Raw genomic sequence first — 12557 nt, forward strand, 5'->3', positions numbered from 1 at the left:
TGACACAAGACTCAACAAATTGCAGTTCCAGACTCATCAATTCTTCAGGCCCAATCCCATAAACCATGATATTCAATTGGGTTTCATACCATAATACGTTTAAGTTAGTATTTGTGCTCAATTGCTAACTTAAACTTCATATATTTGGCCCAGAAACCTTTTCAAATGGTGGTGTTTAAGTTGAAGTTTAAGTTTCAGTTTAAGGTCAAACTAAAACTTAAACGTGGAATTGGAAGAAAGCACCCCAGGAGTGTACATAGTCGAACACGTTTAACCTCCAGTTTGAGGTCAAACTGGAGGTTAAACTTGGAAATGAAGAAAGCAACCCCTGGAGGCAATTTGGATCGAACACGTTTAACCTCCAGTTTGAGGTCAAACTGGAGGTTAAACGTGGAATGAAGAAAACACCCTGGAGGAAGGAAATGGTCGAACACGTTTAACCTCCAGTTTGAGGTCAAACTGGAGGTTAAACGTGGAATGCTCCTGGTGCCTCTCTTGCTTCTGGCGTTTAACCTCCAGTTTAAGGTTAAACTGGAGGTTTGGTGCGCGAAATTGTGATCACTACAACTTCGCACAACTAACCAGCAAGTGCACTGGGTCGTCCAAGTAATACCTTACGCGAGTAAGGGTCGATCCCACGGAGATTGGTGGTATGAAGCAAACTATGGTCATCTTGTAAATCTCAGTCAGGCAGACTCAAATGTATAATGGTGATGAACGAAAATAACATAAAGATAAAGATAGTGATACTTATGTAATTCATTGGTAGGAACTTCAGATAAGCGCATGAAGATGCCTTCCCTTCCGTCTCTCTGCTTTCCTACTGTCTTCATCCAATCCTTCTTACTCCTTTCCATGGCAAGCTCGTGTAGGGTTTCACTGTTGTCAGCAGCTACCTCCCATCCTCTCAGTGAAAGCGATTGCATATGCTCCGTCACAGCATAGCGGAATTCATCTGTCGGTTCTCAATCAGGCGCGGAATAGAATCCAGTGATTCTTTTGCGTTTGTCACTAACGCCCCGCCCTCAGGGTTTGAAGCACGTCACAGTCATTCAGTCATTGAATTCTACTCAGAATACCACAGACAAGGTTTAGACCTTCCGGATTCTCTTGAATGCCGCCATCAGGTCCTGCCTATACCACGAAGATTCCGAAGAATCCAAGAGATATTCACTAAGCCTCAGATGCTTGTAGAACAAGAATGGTTGTCAGTCACCTTGTTCATGGGTGAGAATGGTGATGGGCGTCAATCATCACCTTCATCATGTTGAAGAACAAGTGATATCTTGGATAAAGAACAAGTGGAATTGAATGGAAGAACAATAGTAATTGCATTAATACTCGAGGTACAGCAGAGCTCCACACCTTAATCTATGGTGTGTAGAAACTCCACCGTTGAAAATACATAAGAACAAAAGTGATCATTGGTTTCGGCCCCAGAGAGGGAACCAAAAGAACCAAGATTCAAATACAATAGTAAAAGGTCCTACTTATAGAAACTAGTAGCCTGAGGTATACAAGAATGAGTAAATGACATAAAAATCCACTTCCGGGCCCACTTGGTGTGTGCTTGGGCTGAGCAATGAAGCATTTTCGTGTAGAGACTCTTCTTGGAGTTAAACGCCAGCTTTTATGCCAGTTTGGGCGTTTAACTCCCAATTAGGTGCCAGTTCCGGCGTTTAACGCTGGAATTTCTGTAGGTGACTTTGAACGCCGGTTTGGGCCATCAAATCTTGGGCAAAGTATGGACCATTATATATTCCTGGAAAGCCCAGGATGTCTACTTTCCAACGCCGTTGAGAGCGCGCCAATTGGGCTTCTGTAGCTCCAGAAAATCCACTTCGAGTGCAGGGAGGTCAGAATCCAACAGCATCTGCAGTCCTTTTGAGTCTCTGGATCAGATTTTTGCTCAGATCCCTCAATTTCAGCCAGAAAATACCTGAAATCACAGAAAAACACACAAACTCATAGTAAAGTCCAGAAAAGTGAATTTTAACTAAAAACTAATAAAAATATAATAAAAACTCAACTAAAACTACCAAAAACATACTAAAAATAATGCCAAAAAGCATACAAATTATCCGCTCATCACAACACCAAACTTAAATTGTTGCTTGTCCCCAAGCAACTGAAAATCAAATAAGATAAAAAGAAGAGAATATACTATAGACTCCAAATTATCAATGAAACTAAGCTCCAAATTAGATGAGCGGGACTAGTAGCTTTTTGCCTCCGAACAGTTTTGGCATCTCACTTTATCCTTTGAAATTCAGAATGATTGGCTTCTTTAGGAACTCAGAATCCAGATAGTGTTATTGATTCTCTTAGTTAAGTATGATGATTCTTGAACACAGCTACTTTATGAGTCTTGGCCGTGGCCCAAAGCACTCTGTCTTCCAGTATTACCACCGGATACATACATGCCACAGACACATAATTGGGTGAACCTTTTCAGATTGTGACTCAGCTTTGCTAAAGTCCCCAATTAGAGGTGTCCAGGGTTCTTAAGCACACTCTTATTGCCTTGGATCACAACTTTATTTCTTTCTTTTTCTTTCTTTTTCTCTTTCTCCCTTTTTTTTCGTTTTTCTCCTTCTTTTTCTCTTTTTTTTTTGTATTCACTGCTTTTTCTTGCTTCAAGAATCATTTTTATGATTTTTCAGATCCTCAGTAACATGTCTCCTTTTTCATCATTCTTTCAAGAGCCAACAATTTTAACATTCATGAACAACAAATTCAAAAGACATATGCACTGTTCAAGCATACATTCAGAAAACAAAAGTATTGCCACCACATCAAACTAAATAAGCTAGTTTTAAAGATGAATTTGAAATCCTGTACTTCTTGTTCTTTTGTGATAAAAACAGTTTTCATTTAAGAAAGGTGATGGATTCATATTCATAGCTTTAAGGCATAGACACTAAGACACTAATGATCATAAGACACAAACATGGATAAACATAAAGCATAATTTTCGAAAAACAGAAGAATAAAGAACAAGGAGATTAAAGAACGGGTCCACCTTAGTGATGGCGGCTCTTTCTTTCTCTTGAAGATCCTATGGAGTGCTTGAGCTCCTCAATGTCTCTTCCTTGTCTTTGTTGCTCCTCTCTCATGATCCTTTGATCTTCTCCAATTTCATGGAGGAGGATGGCATGTTCTTGGTGCTCCACCCTTAGTTGTCCCATGTTGGAACTTAATTTTCCTAGGAAGGTGTTAATTTGCTCCTAGTAGTCTTGTGGAGGAAAGTGCATCCCTTGAGGTATCTCAGGGATTTCTTGATGAGAGGGGTCTCTTGTTTGCTCCATCTTTCTCTTGGTGATGGGCTTGAGGTCATGCCTTCTCAGTTGAACCGGCTTTGGATGCCATAAATGGTTATGGAAAAACAAAAAGCAATGCTTTTACCACACCAAACTTAAAAGGTTTGCTCATCCTCGAGCAAAAGAAGGAAGAAGAGAGTAGAAGAAGAAGAAATGAGGAAGAAGGGAATGGCTTTGTGTTTCGGCCATTAGGGGAAGAAGTAGTGTTTTATGAAGGATGGATGTGAGTGGTGAAGAGAAAGAGATGTTGAAGTGATTGGTGAATGGGTGAAGAAGAAGAGAGAGTGGTGGGGTTGTTTGGGGATCCTGTGGGGTCCACAGATCCTTAGGTGTCAAGGAAAAGTCATCCCTGCACCAAATGGCATCAAAATCCATGTTTTGAGCCATTTCTGGCGTTAAACGCCGGGCTGGTGCCCATTTCTGGCGTTTAACGCCAGGTTCTTGCCCTTTTCTGGCGTTTAACGCCAGTCTGGTGCCCCTTTCTGGCGTTAAACGCCCAGAATGGTGCCAGACTGGGCGTTAAACGCCCAACTGCTAGCCTCACTGGCGTTTAAACGCCAGTGAGTTCTTCCTCCAGGGTGTGCTGTTTTTCTTCCTGTTTTTCATTCTGTTTTTGCTTTTTTCATTGATTTTGTGACTTCTTATGATCATCAACCTACAAAAAAAAGATAAAATAACAAAAGGAAATAGTTAATTATAAAACATTGGGTTGCCTCCCAACAAGCGCTTCTTTAATGTCAGTAGCTTGACAGAGGACTCTCATGGAGCCTCACAGATACTCAGAGCAATGTTGGAACCTCCCAACACCAAACTTAGAGTTTGAATGTGGGGGTTCAACACCAAACTTAGAGTTTGGATGTGGCCTCCTAACACCAAACTTAGAGTTTGACTGTGGGGGCTCTATTTGTCTCTGATTTGAGGGAAGCTCTTCATGCTTCCTCTCTATGATGATAGAGGGATATCCTTGAGCCTTAAACACCAAGGATTCTTCATTCACTTGAATGATTAGTTCACCTCTATCAACATCAACCACAGCCTTTGCTGTGGCTAGGAAGGGTCTGCCAAGGATGATGGATTCATACATGCACTCCCCAGTCTCTAGGACTACGAAATCAGTAGGGATGTAATGGTCTTCAACTATTACCAGAACATCCTCTACAAGTCCATAGGCTTGTTTTCTTGAATTGTCTGCCATCTCTAATGAGATTCTTGCAGCTTGCACCTCAAAGATCCCTAATTTCTCCATTACAGAGAGGGGCATGAGGTTTACACTTGACCCTAAGTCACACAAGGCCTTCTTGAAGGTCATGGTGCCTATGGTACAAGGTATAGAAAACTTCCCAGGATCTTGCCTCTTTTGAGGCAGTTTCTGCCTAGACAAGTCATCCAGTTCTTTGGTGAGCAAAGGTGGTTCATCCTCCCAAGTCTCATTTCCAAATAACTTGTCATTTAGCTTCATGATTGCTCCAAGGTATTTAGCAACTTGCTCTTCAGTGACATACTCATCCTCTTCAGAGGAAGAATACTCATCAGAGCTCATGAAAGGCAGAAGTAAGTCCAATGGAATCTCTATGGTCTCATTTTGAGCCTCAGATTCCCATTGTTCCTCATTGAGGAACTCAGAGGAGATTGGTACACGCCCACTGAGGTCTTCCTCAGTGGCGTCCTCCTCCTCTCTTTCCTCTCCATATTCGGCCATGTCTATGGCTTTGCACTCTCCTTTTGGATTTTCTTCAGTATTACTTGGGAGAGTACTAGGAGGGAGTTCAGTAATTTTCTTGCTCAGCTGTCCCACTTGTCCTTCCAAATTTCTGATGGAGGACCTTGTTTCATTCATGAAACTTTGAGTGGTCTTTATTAGATCAGAGACCATTGTTGCTAAGTCAGAAGTATTCTGCTTAGAACTCTCTGTCTGTTGCTGAGAAGGTGATGGAAAAGGCTTGCTATTGCTAAACCTGTTTCTTCCATCATTATTGTTATTGAAACCTTGTTGAGGTCTCTCTTGATTCTTCCATGAGAAATTTGGGTGATTTCTCCATGAAGACTTATAAGTGTTTCCATAGGGTTCTCCTAGGTAATTCACCTCTTCCATTGAAGGGTTCTCAGGATCAGAAGCTTCTTCCTCAGATGAAGCTTCCTTAGTACTGCCAGGTGCATTTTGCATTCCAGACAGATTTTGAGAAATCAAATTGACTTGTTGAGTCAATATTTTATTTTGAGCCAAAATGGCGTTCAGAGTGTCAATCTCAAGAACTCCTTTCTTCTGATTAGTCCCATTGTTTACAGGATTCCTTTCAGAAGTGTACATGAATTGGTTATTTGCAACCATTTCAATTAGCTCTTGAGCCTCTGTAGGCGTCATCTTCAAATGAAGAGATCCTCCAGCAGAGCTATCCAAAGACATCTTGGATAGTTCAGAGAGACCATCATAGAAAATACCTATGATGCTCCATTCAGAAAGCATGTCTGAGGGACATCTTCTGATTAATTGTTTGTATCTTTCCCAAGCTTCATAGAGGGATTCTCCATCCTTCTGTCTGAAGGTTTGGACTTCCACTCTAAGCTTACTCCATCTTTGTGGTGGAAAGAACTTTGCCAAGAAGGCATTGACTAGCTTTTCCCAAGAATCCAGGCTTTCTTTAGGTTGAGAGTCCAACCATATTCTAGCTCTGTCTCTTACAGCAAAAGGGAATAGCATCAGTCTATAGACCTCAGGGTCAACCCCATTAGTCTTGACTGTGTCACAGATTTGCAAGAACTCAGCTAAAAACTGATGAGGATCTTCCATTGGAAGTCCATGGAACTTGCAATTCTGTTGCATTAGAGAAACTAATTGAGGCTTAAGCTCAAAGTTGTTTGCTCCAATGGCAGGGATAGAGATGTTTCTCCCATAGAAGTTGGGAGTAGGTGCAGTAAAGTCACCCAGCACCTTCCTTGCATTGTTTGCATTGTTGTTGTTTTCGGCTGCCATGTGTTCTTCTTCTTTGAAGAATTCGGTCAGGTCCTCTAAAGAGAGTTGTGTTTTGGCTTCTCTTAGCTTTCTCTTCAAGGTCCTTTCAGGTTCAGGGTCAGCTTTAACAAGAATGCCTTTGTCTTTGTTCCTGCTCATATGAAAGAGAAGAGAACAAGAAAATATGGAATCTTCTATGTCACAGTATAGAGATTCCTTGAGGTGTCAGAGGAAAAGAAAAGTAGAAGACAGAAGTAGAAAATTCGAACTTATCAAAGAAGATGGAGTTCGAATTTTGCATTAAGGGATAATGTTAGTCCAAAAGTAGAAGGATGTGAGAAGAAGGGAAGTAATTTTCGAAAATTAAGTAAAAGATTTTGAAAACATTTTGAAAAACACTAATTGATTTTCGAAAACAAAAGTGGGAAAGAAGTAAAGTGATTTTTGAAAAAGATTTTGAAATTAGAAATTAAAAAGATTTGATTGAAAACTATTTTGAAAAAGATGTGGTTGAGAAGATATGATTGGTTTTAAAAAGATGTAATTGAAAAGATATGATTTGAAAACAATTTTAAAAGATATGATTTGAAAACAATTTGAAAAGATATGATTTTAAAAAATTAATGACTTGTCTAACAAGAAAAGATATGATTCAAACATAAAACCTTCCTTAACAGAAAAGGCAAAAAATGTTCAATCAAATCATTAATTGTTAGTAAGTATCTTTGAAAAAGGAAAGAAATTGATTTTGAAAACATTTGATTGAAAAGATATGATTTGAAAAAGATTTGATTTTGAAAAACTTTGAAAACTTGAAAAAAATTGATTTGAAAACAAAATCTTCCCCCTAGCACCATCCTGGCGTTAAACGCCCAGAATGGTATACATTCTGGCGTTTAACGCCCAAACTACTACCTTTTTGGGCGTTAAACGCCCAACCAGGCACCCTGGCTGGCGTTTAAACGCCAGTCTGTCCTTCTTCACTGGGCGTTTTGAACGCTCAGCTTTTTCTGTGTAATTCCTCTGCAGTATGTTCTGAATCTTCAATTCTCTGTATTATTGACTTGAAAAGACACAAATTAAAAATATTTTTGGATTTTTAATAATCAAAATGCAAAAGGAATCAATTAACAATGCATGCAAGACACCAAACTTAGCAGTTTGTATACTACTGACACTAACTACATGAGAATGCACAAAACACTCAAGTCAATAGAATTCAAAGATCAAAACAAGAAAATCATCAAGAACAACTTGAAGATCAATGAGGACACATGCATAAAAACGAAAATGCAAGAAGAACAGAAACATGCAATTGACACCAAACTTAAAATGAGACACTAGACTTAAACAAAAAATATTTTTGAATTTTATGATTTTGTAATTTTTTTGGGTTTTTTTCGAAAATTAAGTGAAAAGGAAAATAAAGGTATCAAAATTCTTAATGAGAATTCCAGGAATCATGCAATGTTAGTCTAAAGCTTTAGTCTAAAGGAATTAGACATGGCCGGCTAAGCTTCAGCAGGACATCGCATTCAAGAGCTAAATTGATGATGATCAATCAGCTTTGGTGATGATAAGAACATCACCTTGAAACACTAGAATTCATTCTTAAGAACTCTGAAGAAAAAAATACCTAATCTAAGCAACAAGATGAACCGTCAGTTGTCCATACTCGAACAATCCCCGGCAACGGCGCCAAAAACTTGGTGCGCGAAATTGTGATCACTACAACTTCGCACAACTAACCAGCAAGTGCACTGGGTCGTCCAAGTAATACCTTACGCGAGTAAGGGTCGATCCCACGGAGATTGGTGGTATGAAGCAAACTATGGTCATCTTGTAAATCTCAGTCAGGCAGACTCAAATGTATAATGGTGATGAACGAAAATAACATAAAGATAAAGATAGTGATACTTATGTAATTCATTGGTAGGAACTTCAGATAAGCGCATGAAGATGCCTTCCCTTCCGTCTCTCTGCTTTCCTACTGTCTTCATCCAATCCTTCTTACTCCTTTCCATGGCAAGCTCGTGTAGGGTTTCACTGTTGTCAGCAGCTACCTCCCATCCTCTCAGTGAAAGCGATTGCATATGCTCCGTCACAGCATAGCGGAATTCATCTGTCGGTTCTCAATCAGGCGCGGAATAGAATCCAGTGATTCTTTTGCGTTTGTCACTAACGCCCCGCCCTCAGGGTTTGAAGCACGTCACAGTCATTCAGTCATTGAATCCTACTCAGAATACCACAGATAAGGTTTAGACCTTCCGAATTCTCTTGAATGCCGCCATCAGGTCCTGCCTATACCACGAAGATTCCGAAGAATCCAAGAGATATTCACTAAGCCTCAGATGCTTGTAGAACAAGAATGGTTGTCAGTCACCTTGTTCATGGGTGAGAATGGTGATGGGCGTCAATCATCACCTTCATCATGTTGAAGAACAAGTGATATCTTGGATAAAGAACAAGTGGAATTGAATGGAAGAACAATAGTAATTGCATTAATACTCGAGGTACAGCAGAGCTCCACACCTTAATCTATGGTGTGTAGAAACTCCACCGTTGAAAATACATAAAAACAAAAGTGATCATTGGTTTCGGCCCCAGAGAGGGAACCAAAAGAACCAAGATTCAAATACAATAGTAAAAGGTCCTACTTATAGAAACTAGTAGCCTGAGGTATACAAGAATGAGTAAATGACATAAAAATCCACTTCCGGGCCCACTTGGTGTGTGCTTGGGCTGAGCAATGAAGCATTTTCGTGTAGAGACTCTTCTTGGAGTTAAACGCCAGCTTTTATGCCAGTTTGGGCGTTTAACTCCCAATTAGGTGCCAGTTCCGGCGTTTAACGCTGGAATTTCTGTAGGTGACTTTGAACGCCGGTTTGGGCCATCAAATCTTGGGCAAAGTATGGACCATTATATATTGCTGGAAAGCCCAGGATGTCTACTTTCCAACGCCGTTGAGAGCGCGCCAATTGGGCTTCTGTAGCTCCAGAAAATCCACTTCGAGTGCAGGGAGGTCAGAATCCAACAGCATCTGCAGTCCTTTTGAGTCTCTGGATCAGATTTTTGCTCAGATCCCTCAATTTCAGCCAGAAAATACCTGAAATCACAGAAAAACACACAAACTCATAGTAAAGTCCAGAAAAGTGAATTTTAACTAAAAACTAATAAAAATATAATAAAAACTCAACTAAAACTACCAAAAACATACTAAAAACAATGCCAAAAAGCATACAAATTATCCGCTCATCAAGGTTAAACGTGGAATGCTTCTTGGTGAGAAAGAAAAGTGTCGAACACGTTTAACCTCTAGTTTAAGGTTAAACTAGAGGTTAAACGTGGAATGCTCCCTTGGTTCAAATCATCATTCTGGCGTTTAACCTCCAGTTTAAGGTTAAACTGGAGGTTAAACGTGGAATGCTTCTTAGTGCCCTTTCTCATTCTGGCGTTTAACTTCCAGTTTAAGGTCAAACTGGAGGTTAAACGCCAGTTACAGCATTTCCTCTCTTCTCATGATTTTGGCGTTTAAGCTCCAGTTTAGGCTTAAACTGGAGCTTAAACGTCCCATTTGAATTTCAAGCTTCCTTTATTGATTTTGTTGCTTCCTTGCCTAGCCTCTCTTCCCTGAAATCATCCAAACAATTGCATCAAAGTCTTGCAAAATTTCATGAGAATTCATCCATTCATAGCATTCAAGTAATATCACTAAAAACTCATGGAATTTGCATCAAAATCATAATGTTTTGGATGGTTCATTGCTTTGTTGTTCATTTAACCATTCTTGGTTACTTTAAGCTCAAGAAATTGCATAAAACAACTAAAACTAACAGAAAAATGCTAGTGAAACTAGCCTAAGATGCCTTGACATCACAACACCAAACTTAATACTTGCTTGTCCCTAAGCAAGTCCTGAGATAATTGAGAAGAAAGTATGAAACAGAAAGCAATTACATTGGCTATATTAGCAAGCATTTGAAGTTCATCAGAAGGGTTTTATGCAGAAAGTTGCAGCATCACTTTTTCATTCTTATCAAGGAAGATTATCACTTTTTCATTGCATCCATCAAGCACTGCTATGGCCTCTTGTTATTCTTATGTCCTTGGCACTTTTTCTTTCTTTGTTTTTCTTTTTCTTAGAGCTCCTTTGCTCCTTGTTTGCTCAGTGTCATGTGTTGCACAAGCCTTTGGCAATTTCTTTTTCTTATCAGTGCAATACACATATCCACTACAGGCATTTTAGTTCACATTTCTTTTTGAGACATTGGTGCCCAGCACCTCTTTGTGTAACTAAATGTTTTGTAGCTAGGTTGCTCTTGATAATGGACTTTTGGTTGATAATCCCGGGTTAGTTAACCCAAGTTACCAAGTGTTGAAACACTCCACAGAACCTATTCATCCAAGCAGATCCTAGTACATAAACACCACAGGCATATGTCTCAAAAGTTCAAACCATTGGTGCCTAGCTTTATTTTCTTAATTCTTTTGCTTTTTGGTTGCCCTTTTTGATTGGCTTTTCTTCTTCTTTTTCTTTCTTTTTCATGGCCAAAGACATTTATTTATCAAGATCCATAGACAGTATTCAACTTCTACACAAAAAATGACAATTCTACACTCAATTTCCAGTGAGCTAACTAAACAATCAAGCATGCATACCACCACTTAATTCTACTTGATTTGTCACTAATTGAGCCAAGTTACTTTTGTTCAAACTTTTCTTTTAATTTTTGGAAACAAAACAAGCATGGCAAGCATTTGTTTAAGAAGGTGGAGTTATATCCAAACATCTAGGCATTTACTTTATTCAAAGCAGTAAACAAACAAACATACTAAAAACTTCACTTAAACTTAAATGACTTAAAATGAAACAAAGCTCATGAAGACAATTCACAACTATCATTTGATTATTAAGGAACGGGACCACCTCTTATTTATTGCTTGGTTCTTCTTGATTCTTGGGATCCTGCTTCTTCTTGCTTCTTACCTCTTTTTGACCACTTGTACTTCCTTTGTCTTTTCTCATGAGCTTTTTCCAGAATCCAGCCTTTTTCATTGTTTCTTCCACTCCTTTTTCAAGGACCATTGCCTTGTTTATTTCTCCTTCTTTCCTCCCTTTGAAATACTCATCAAAAGCTGGGAATGCTGGGTCCATCTTGTATAGATGTTCCCCTATGTAGTTCAGCTTGATTTGAGAGCTGATGTTGTAATCAGCTTGAACTGAGTATCTCGCATTCTGCAGAGTGGTGGCTTCCTTGAGTGCCAACATATTGGCATCTTGGTGTTGGAAGATGTGGCTGAGGGATTCCTGTAATTGTAAATTTTGTTCCCTTTGCAGATCTAGGAATCTTGATTCAAAGTTCCTTTGCATGTCCATCATCTTTAGGTGGAAGTCCTCTTGCCTCTCCTGAGACCTCATGTATTGTTGAGATAATCCTTCCATGATTTCCTGCATTCTGCTCATGTCCATGGGGTCTCTGGGAACTTGTTGCCTTCTTTCTGGAATTCCCTACTCTTCTTGCTCTTCTTCTCCTTCTTCTCCTTCTTGCTCTGCTTCTTGCTCTGCTTCTGCTTGTTGCCCTTCTTCATTTCTTCTTTTTGTATGTCTTGGGGGCGCTGGTTTCCCCACCCAAAGTTTGGGTGGTTTTTCCATCCTGGGTTGTAAGTGTTGGAATGTGGATCATATGATTGCTTTTGTTGGTTTCCCACATAGTTGGCCTCTTCCCAATCACCTCCTTCAATGCTTACTTCCTCTTGATCTTGTGTGTGTATTGCAGCCACTTGCTTTGTGTCTAATTTCCTGGTGAGCTCTGCTAGTTGCTTGGCAAACACCTTGTTTTGGGCTAGAATTGTATCAACATGGTTCAGCTCCATGACTCCCTTAGTGTTGTGCCTCTCTGAAGTATAGTAGTACTCATTCTCAGCCACTGTCTCAATCACTTCAATGGCTTCTTCCACAGTCTTTTTCCTGTTCAATGAACCTCCTGATGAATGGTCTACAGCCTTCCTTGATTCATAAGAAAGTCCATCATAGAAAATATGCAATTGCACCCAGTCAGGGAACATGTTTGGTGGACATTTCCTTGTCAATTCTTTGAACCTTTCCCATGCCTCGTAGAGCGTCTCACCATCTTGTTGTCTAAAAGTCTGAACCTCAGATCGAAGCCTATTGACCTTTTGTGGGGGGTAGAAACATGCCAGAAACTTGCTTTCCACCTCATCCCAGGTTGTTAGGCTGTCCCTTGGGAATGATTCCAGCCACTTAGCTGCCTTGTCCCTAAGTAAGA

At 39.8% G+C, this 12557-nt stretch overlaps 1 non-coding gene across 1 annotated transcript; it reads left to right on the forward strand.

The window, feature by feature from the left end:
* The first annotated feature begins 5778 nt into the window (after positions 1-5778).
* Positions 5779-5886, forward strand: LOC130978170 (small nucleolar RNA R71). Its single transcript, XR_009085828.1, has one exon. It is a non-coding gene; the product is annotated as a small nucleolar RNA R71 (small nucleolar RNA).
* Positions 5887-12557: the final 6671 nt, after the last annotated feature.

Source organism: Arachis stenosperma, chromosome 4 (genome assembly GCF_014773155.1).
Source record: "Arachis stenosperma cultivar V10309 chromosome 4, arast.V10309.gnm1.PFL2, whole genome shotgun sequence".
NCBI classification, from domain to species: domain Eukaryota; kingdom Viridiplantae; phylum Streptophyta; class Magnoliopsida; order Fabales; family Fabaceae; genus Arachis; species Arachis stenosperma.